This window comes from Camelina sativa, chromosome 18, assembly GCF_030686135.1.
Source record: "Camelina sativa cultivar CO46 ecotype springtype chromosome 18, ASM3068613v1".
Taxonomy (NCBI): domain Eukaryota; kingdom Viridiplantae; phylum Streptophyta; class Magnoliopsida; order Brassicales; family Brassicaceae; genus Camelina; species Camelina sativa.
The window spans coordinates 5844720-5854253 of record NC_141897.1 but is presented as its reverse complement, the minus strand read 5'-3'; the positions used below and the strand labels follow the sequence as shown (position 1 = coordinate 5854253).

General features: G+C 35.2%; 2 long non-coding RNA genes and 1 pseudogene across 2 annotated transcripts; 2 read left to right on the top strand and 1 right to left on the bottom strand.

Moving 5' to 3' along the window:
• Window positions 1–4953: 4953 nt before the first annotated feature.
• LOC104760702 (uncharacterized) lies at window positions 4954–5911 on the bottom strand. The gene is made up of 2 exons (XR_015588369.1): window positions 5411–5911; window positions 4954–5197 (listed from the first exon to the last, which is right to left on the bottom strand). It is a non-coding gene; the product is annotated as an uncharacterized LOC104760702 (long non-coding RNA).
• LOC147921580 (uncharacterized) lies at window positions 5475–7085 on the top strand. The gene is made up of 2 exons (XR_015588370.1): window positions 5475–5845; window positions 6274–7085. It is a non-coding gene; the product is annotated as an uncharacterized LOC147921580 (long non-coding RNA).
• Window positions 7086–7992: 907 nt separating this feature from the next.
• On the top strand, window positions 7993–8959 carry LOC147921579 (uncharacterized; annotated as a pseudogene).
• The last annotated feature ends 575 nt before the right edge of the window (window positions 8960–9534 follow it).

The window sequence follows — 9534 nt, the reverse complement described above, 5'->3', positions numbered from 1 at the left end:
TACTAGACCATACGAATTGGCTATCAACTAGCTTAGAGATTATTCCAATAGGTACATCCTTTGTTTGATCCCAAGCATCCTGTCCTATTGATTCCCTAATTGCAGGGAATTCTCCCATCCTGAAATTGGTATTAATATCTCTAAACTCTAGATTAGAGTTTCCTTCAGCGTATAATCTTGGGGGGTAATCCCTTGCTTGTTCTTCAGAAATAATCGCCACCGACATCTGATAAATAATATAATTCATAAGTAAATCATAAAATAAATCAGTCATAACATAAAACAAACTCATACACAAAGTATAACATAACTCAGCCATAAATACTTAAAGCACAAGAAAACTCAGTCACCAATACAAAACTCAGCCGTAACTTAGCCGCAAAATAAACCAAATAAGCCATCGAATCAAATAGATCTAATAAATTGTAACATCCGCGAGTTTCTGTCTCATTAGGCGAGTTTAGCCGTTTTTGAGAGAAAAGAGAAGAGAGAAAAGGTTCTTGAGTGTTCTTGGGGGGTTTTGGGAGATTTGAGGCTGTTCCCGTAGAGATCTGTAGTTGGGATTGTTGTAGGAGCTTCCTAGGAGCGTTTTCTTCTTGTGTTTGGGTCGGATTTCTTCTGTGGCAAAAGTAAGTGCATGACCATGGCTTATTTAATGGAGATTACTCTTATCTGTTTGTTTCTGTGTTGTTAGGCTTGTTAGAATGTTATTTGAGGCGTTAGGAAGCTTTCTTGTTTCTTGGGATCGATTCTTGTGGTTGCAGGAACGAAGATCCGGCGAGAAGCTTCGGGGAAAATGATGCTCGGCATGTGCATCGGTCGATGCACCATGTGCATCAGTCGATGCATCATGTGCGTCGGTCGATGCTAGTGCGAAGACGGCGCAGATTGACCTAGGAGCATCGGTCGATGCCATGTGGAGGCGTCGGTCGATGCGATTAGGGTTTCCGCGTGAAGTCAAGCATGCGTCGGTCGATGCAAGTGGAAGCATTGGTCGATGCAAGTGAACCTTGTGTCGACCGATGCATACCCATTGTCGGTCGATGCTCTTCCCTGTTGGTGTCGGTCGATGCAAGCTTTGTGTAGGTCGATGCAGAGTCTGGTTTGTTGTTGATTGTTGTTTGATGGTTAGATTATCTCTATTGCTTGTGTGTATAGCCCAGTAGATGGGAAGATTGCCTTACTGAGTGTTTATAAAATACTCATGCATTGCAATTTGTGTTTGTGGTGCAGGTAAAGGCAAAGTGTGATCGTGGAATCAAGGCAATGAAGAGGAGGATGTTCTAGGGACTCGATTGGATGTTGTCTGGCATTGCTAGGTTGCTAGAGTTGGGTCATTAGAAACATTGCTAGGATTGCCGGTTTGGTGTTTCTTGTTGTTTGGTATTTGGATATTGTTATGATTATGATATTGGTTATTTATTGGTATTGGTTATTCCGCTGTTGGTTGTGATTGTGGTTAGGTGGCTAGTGGATATGGGACCACTAGTTGTAATTTATTATTATTATTTATTATTATTATTATTATTATTATTATTTATTATTAAAAAAAACGTGTCAGGTCGTTTCACAAATCAGCCATAAACCCTAAAATAACTGAGCCGCAACATAAAACAAAAAGTAAATCAGCCATCGAATCGAATAGATCTAACAAATCAGCCGTCATTAACGACGGCGACAATAAGCCGTAAATCATCCATAAAAACCCACATTCAGCCGGAAAACTCAAAACTAAACACTCGACACATACCAGAACGTTTAAACGAAGACGAACACGACGACGAAAATAGAGAGAGAGCGAGCAAAGATGGCGAGAGAGGGCGACAATGAAGAAAGAGCGTGCGACGTTGAAGAGAGAGAGAGCGAGCAAAGACGGCGAGAGATGACAGCGAGAGATTGACGGCGAGAGAGACGACGAAGAAGAGTTTTTTTTCCGCGGTTTGTGAACAGTGAAAACTGTTCACTTTCCCTCTCTTTGATATAAACAAGAACTGTCGATTGATTCTGAAAAAAACTGCTTAGTGACATGGTAAAACAAAAATGATGTGTATTTTAATTTGCTGATGTGTATTTTTTTTTTTTTGACCAAAATCGAAAAACTAAACCCAAAGGGTAAATTGTAATTACACCCAAGGCAATAAACATTTGAGCAATTTTAAGAAAATTGTTAGAGATGAGGAATAAACCAACTTTTGGATAACATTTGAGTAATTCTTTCTATATTTAACCACATCTTCTATTGTGTTTTGAAGATATCATATCTCTTAATCCTTTGCAAACAAAGAAATAACAATTTGATTCTCATTGATTTTCTAAAACTTGTGAGCTTCGATTCTTAATGTAAAAAGAACTTCGATTCAAATTTATTTAAATATTATAATTAATATAGATAAATTTAATAAATTTTAAAGTATTACGAATATGTATGATTAAAAAAGTTTAAAATACTATATACTATGATTATATAGTAAATGAGTTATAAAAAGACATGTTGGAATTAATAAAATGGGTGCTTGCAAAATTAGACCTCTAACTTGAGTCAATTGCAAAACTAACCACCTCTTTTTCTCTCTCAAACATTTGTCATTTTCTCCTAATTAAATATTTCTGTGTTCATTGTATCCACAAAAATACCATTATTTCTAATTTATTTGAATTTCTTGTGAAAATGTTTATTACATCCATATCCTCATCTTCTTCTTTTATTTACGGTTGTGCCACCACCATCAATTTTCCAACAACCATGAACAACCAAATTTGAAGCTCTTAAAGCTTCAACAACCTGAATTTGTAAGCTTAAATAATACCCAATGCTATGAGAACTTCATTTTCTTCCATCTCCTCTCCATTTTAATCCAATAAAATTTGCAAGTGCATTCATCTTGTTATATGTCATGATTCTTGGATAGTGATTAGATTGGTGCTGGGTTTCTTCTGTGGTGACTAAAGACGACGTCCTCGGTGCTTGACATTGCGAAACAACCACCGATAAGATTATTTTCTGGTAGATTTCGTGATTTTCCTTGATTTTTTTGTGAAATTAGACTTCATTTGTTAGTCTAACCGTCAGAATATCATGTAAAGTCTATTATGTGGTCAATTTTGCAATGGAAAATTTATCGAGTTTCAAGCCCGTAGACTGAAATTTCAGCCTCCTTAATTTCATTTGAAAACAAAAAAATATGGTTCAGACTGCATTATAATCTTTCCGTCGGATACTTCGATTGTAGTCTACTAAGGTGTATTTTTGCAATTGACCAAATTCTTGACTTTTTAGTTATGACTGTCGGGCGAAATCTTCTTAGGATAATAAAATAGTAGACTTCTATAGCGATTATTTTTGGGGTTGACCAAAATATAAAAGCATTGACCGTAATATTATTGATATAAATTAATTAGTTGACTGCAAAAGAAGTCTACTAGTTAAAAAATTAAAATGTTGGTCACCCCCAAAAATGATCACGGCAGACTACAAACGAAGTCAACATTCCTCGAGACTTCGTACGTAGTCTAATTGGCGAAATCAAACTTGGTCAATTGCAAAACTAACCACAACGAAGTTTACTTTTTCTACTTGACGGATAGATGAAGTATACTTGTTAGCTAGAAGTCTACTACAAAGTCAATGGTTTGGTCAATTGCAAAAATAACCAGAATAGACTGTAATAGAAGTTAACTTGTTGAAATTTTCTAAGAAGTCTACTCTGTTATATGTTTTTAATTGCAAAACTGACCAAAAAATTAACAAAGAAAGACAACAAAAGAAGTCAACTATCCTAGTAGACTTCATATGATGTCTACTTTATTAAATTGTAATTGCAAAAATAGACCACACAAAATAGACTTCAAGGGAAGTATCTTCATAGAGGCTATTTTATGTTTATAATGTTGACATCAACATGAAGTTTTCATAATTTGAAAACCAATTTATTGCAAATTGGTGAATAATTTTTAAGATTTTCTTGTTGTATTCTTTGATATATGTTATGTATTTGCTTCTATATGTTTTTGACATGATTATATATTATACATATGGAGAAATCAAGTTTTTGTTTTCTTAGGTAGTTAGGTCATTAATTTAGACTTATTTTGGAAGTCAACGTGTTGGAATTCTGTGTGAAGTCTATATAATTGAAAAAATCTTTAATCGTCTTTTTTTCTTTTCTTTTTGCGTTTTTATCTCTTTTTCAACTCTACAAGAAGCGAGTATTGGTTTTGTTTGTATTTGGAAAAGTGAAAAAGAAAGAAACTTTTTAACACATTTTGTGGGAAGAAGGTGAAGATAGGGTAAGGCACTGTTGATCGACCTGAACTGTAATTAAGTACAAGAAAATTAATAAACTGAAGAATAAAAACTAAAAACTGTAATTAAGCTATTACTGTAATTAAGCTATTTCTTCTATGTACTTTCACGCTATTATCAAAGGGAAACTGTCACCTCTGAATCCATTCTCCACCGGTATTGACATAATAGGAACTGTTAAACTAACATCTTCCAATAACCAAGACTTACTAATTTTGGGTTCTTAAAAACTTTTTTTTCAATATTATAATATGTTAAGTATAATTTGGTTTGTTTAAAATTTGAAAGATTTTTTAAAACATAAAATTATTGCATTTCATAAAATTTAAAATTACATATATAAAAGCATATTAAAAAAAGATTACAAAAACGATTAATTATCATCCTGGCTGAAATAAGGTGAAGAATCCGGACTCAATAATTGCAATAGCGATCTGCAATAGAGAAGTTGATCTTCGGTTGTCACCCTTAACCTCTTGTAACAGCAAGCTCTTCGGTTGTTACCCTTAACATGAAATAACAGAGACAAGTAGGATTAATGGATGTAGCATCAGAAATACAAAAAAAGAGAAGAGAGAGGAAAGAGATAACTTGTGCTTGTATCCTTCTTAAATCAGGAACTGATCCTTGCAATCCACAATACCCTAAGATTCTGCCAAGATGAAAAGAATCTGAAGTGGAAGTGTTACATAGATGCTTGAAATGTTGTGCCAACATGAAACATCAGATGTGTGAGCAAAGAACCACAATGAGAACAAAGATATTTACGAACAATGATCTGGAATAAAGGTATAACACAACATATTCACACATTAGCTTTTTTAATGTCATCGGTCAGTCTTTTTGCATCTTTTAGCCTCGTAGTGTAAACACTATGTATTTTCGACCACCAACCTATTCCATTCAAGAAAACATCAAAAATTTATACTATCAAATTAAAAAGGATTTAAAATGGAAACCTCACTAGCAGCAACAATATATATCATAAGACTCTCACACTTCCTAAAGAAATCCAATTGCTAGTGACATTAAGAGCTAAATCGCCTAATATTGACATCAGTTCAAGTAATATAATTGAGAATTAGAAAAGGGTAAAAGCTTGAGCACCTGAAGAGTAGCCAAACGAGCATTCTCCATGGAGATATAAAAGACTTGACTCTTCAAGTTTCTTGGCAAAACCAAGTCATAAAACCTCAGTTTGTGAACCTTAATCCTCACTACCAGATCCCCTTTTTGAGTTCTCTTCAATTAGATCTTCGTTTTCCAAATCGGGGATTTCTACCAGATCCCCTTCTCCAAGCAGATCTCTCTCCCTTAATTGTTCCGTAAGAGACAGTTCTTTCTTCTTCTTTGTGCGATTCATCCTGGAACTCGAATATCGACCCCCAAACAGCTCCTCGCTAGTCTGGGTTCTCAATTCGTTCTTGCTTGAAATCTCTTGCCCAAAGCTTCCTTGGATGCAGCGAATCACTTTCCGGACTCCCTGAATGAATTTTAGGGTTTCGACTTGTAGATCTAAGGATCTGAAATCTCGCAGTCACTGTACGGACGAAACCCTAGAAATCGCATTTTTCTTTCTTTTTTCTTCTTTGGTGCACAGAAAAAAATGCAATAGTTTTGAGATATTATTAAGCTTAAAAAGAACAATATGAGGAAGAATAATGTGGTACCTTTTCTGGAGTTTGAACCTTTGAATAAAATCGGATACTCATCAGTCATGCCAAATCCAAAAAAAAATAGAATAATATTCAATTTAGTTGTTTCCTAGTTCAGGAAAATGCATTCCCGTTGTAATTAAAAATATAGTACTAGTTAAGCATTCTAGTTCTTTTTTCTTAATTGAACTCTTTGCTCACGTTTTTTTTCTTCCAATTTTACCGTACAAATTCTCTTGTACATTCCCGTATAAATATTAGTTTCACTCTTAGAATATTTTTTTTGGTCTGAAAGTCCTTTTTTATCCATGTTAGTTTCAAGGAAAAGATGATGATTAATTTGCATCACTATTGGAAGAATCCATTCAGCCTCGCGCGCTCCCTTCTTTTCTCTCTCGAATTCAAGTGGCGAAACCAAATTTTTCAGATCTGCCTCTCGGGTTCGCGGCGGCCCTCGCTTGCGACCGGAGAGGGCCCCCTTCATTGTGTCTTGGCCGATCGGAACTTCAGTCAAGCTCTCCGATGGAGATCCAAAGCATTTGGCGATTTCACCCTCAGCTTCATCATCTCCAGTTCAGTTCAGTTCAGTTCTGGACAGCTAGTGTTGGCGGGTAGAGCTCCTCGTCTTTGTTAACCTCCGGATGGCTTCCTTCCCTGAGAAACAGATGTTGCTCCGACGACAGTAACACAACTTTCTCAAAGGAACGTTCCATCGAAGTTCTGGTGAGGCAAGGCAATATCCCCTCGTTTTGGTCACGGCGGCGCTGTAGATTTGGTGTTGTGAGTTTGTTGATCTCCTATAAGTTTTCTGATGTAGATTTGGTAGATTTGATGCTGTTCTGGCAAGGGTTTTCTTAGTGGAGTGGCTCGTGGTGTGGGGTTTTTGGTCGCTCGGCTTTCTCCGAGTAGAGACCTTCCCTGGCGGCACCGTTAGGTGCTCTCTCTCTCTTTGAACCTCTCTTTCGTTGGGCCTGATTTCCCATTTTTGGATTTAGGCTTTTTGTTATTTTGTTGTTTTTAAATTCTGTCTTTAATTTCTGTTTCCACGGCCAAACCCGTTTTGTTTTTTTCCACCTATGATCCTAAAAATTCAATAAATATGAAAATGTTACGAAAGTCAACAAAAATGAAGAACACAAAAGTCACAAAAGGATGTCTATATGTGAAAACTATTACATAACTTTTGTAGAGCTCACTGTCACTATGCAAACACTGTAATTTCTCTTTTTACTTCTATAAATAGAACAATTGTAATACATCAATACAAATACTATTTTACAAAAACTTCAAATATAGAAAAAGTAAAATCTCTTTCTATTATTTCTATTCACCACAAAATCAAATATTTATTTATAACACGTTATCAGTACGATCACTCTACGGTGGGTTATAATTATATATTTATAATATATATGTCATTATACTCTATATGTTATTCTACCAGACGGTATGTCACCTCGTTAAAAAAACAAATTAAATTATTATTATTATTTTTTAGTGGTTGTTCAAAACACCAATATTTATCTGTTACTGTTGTGGGAGGTATTCCGCCCCTATAAGTAATTATTGTAATGGTTGCTTAACGTACCATAACAATGGACGGCTCAGCCGCCGATAATGTGGATGACTCCATCACCATAATATTGCGGTTAAATTACATTTATACTATGGTTAATATATAAGGAGGCTCAGCCACCTGTATATTAATTTATATTTGAAATTGCTAAATTTTAACTGATTGAATGTTCAAATTATGATTTATTTTATGCTTAATACTTTTCACCAACGGTCACAAAGGAAAATTTTCAAAAATCTTACACTTTTAATTATTTGTTTAATTGCAATTATCACTTGTATTTATGGTCTCTTCGTTGGAGAATTTACCCACGAAGAGTTTACCATTAACATCAGTTTACTTTTCTATGCATTTGTGTTCTTTGTAATCGCTTGCATTATAAATATAAACGGTGCATTTTAAAATAAATTAAATTATCTTACTAATAATATTTATTCGCTTTTGTGTTTAGATAACTAATGGCAAACATTAAGAAACTTAAGTTTCTTGCTCTCAAAATTACTGGAGCAAACTACATAGCATGGACGACATATCTGGAACTCTATTTAGAGTCGCAAGAATTGTCGGATACCATAAAATTTGAAAATGTGTCGCCTTCCAAAGATAAGGCCAAGGCAATAATATTCCTTAGAAAATATCTCGATGAAAATGTGACGCATGACTATGCGCACATAAAAGACCCAGCAGAGCTATGGCAAGCTTTAAAAGCACAGTTTGACAACCAGAGAGAAATAACTCTTCCTCATGCATTAGAGGACTTGAAAAACTTGAGATTCCAGGATTTTGAAAAGGTGGAGGATTATAATTCCGCTATGCTAAGGATTGTATCGCAATTGAAATATTGTGGTAAGCCTATTACCGAAGCTGAAATGCTCGAGAAGACTTACCTCACTTCGAGTTCTCCAAGAGATGTATAGAAATTGCGGATACAAGAGGTTTTCTGAGTTAATTGTGACTCTCATATTGGCGGAGAAGAATAATGAACTTCTCCTCAAAAACCACAACTCTCGTCCTACGGGAACAAAGGCATTTCCAGAAGTGAATGCAACGGATGTGAAAAATCCAGAGAGAGGAAGTCAAACCTATCGAGGTCGTGGTCGTCGATTTAATCGCGGACGTGGAAGATCTTTTCACCCACAAAACAAGAGGCCTTATAAATGGGTTCGATCCGAACAAGGTTCTAAGGGAAAAGAATCCCAAGGAAGTAATGCACATAAGCGTGAGAACATCTGTTATAGATGTGGATCGAAAGGGCATTGGACCCATGTGTGTCGAACCCCTGAACATCTTTGCAAACTATTCAAAGAGTCCCAAAAGGGAAAAGGGAAAGAAGTTAACCTCACAGAGCATTTTGAGGGTACATCGTACCTTGATGCATCTGACTTCGTGAACGAGTTCGACGAGACCACTCATGCGGATAACTGAAATGCTTGTAGTTATACTAGTAGTCTCCAGTAAGGCCATTATATAAATATTATGTATTTCAGTTGTTTTAAAATAATGTTGTTTCTTAAAATAAGATGATGTATAATCATTATATGTTTCTCTATAAATGAAATAAACTTATATTATTATCATTTATGTTTATTACAGAAATGGATGAGGATTCAAACAAAACAATTACAAGGAAAAATATCAAAGAAATTTGTATACCAGATAGTGGAACAACACACACTATTCTGAGACATAAGAGATTTTTCTCTGAGTTAAAACCGACAAAAATTATTGTCAATACAATATCAGGTCCTACAGACTTGATTGAAGGAAGTGGCAAAGCTAATTTTGTATTGCCTAATGGAACCAAGTTTTCCATAAAGAATGCCTTATATTCTCCGAATTCTAAAAGGAATTTGTTGAGTTTCAAAGACATATACCTTCAAGGATATGAAACTTAGTCTGCCACTGAGAATGGAAAGAAGTGTATGTATATAACTTCTAATAAATCTGGAAAAAGGCATGTGTTGGAAAAATTTCCAGAACTTCCTTCTGGTTTGCATCAT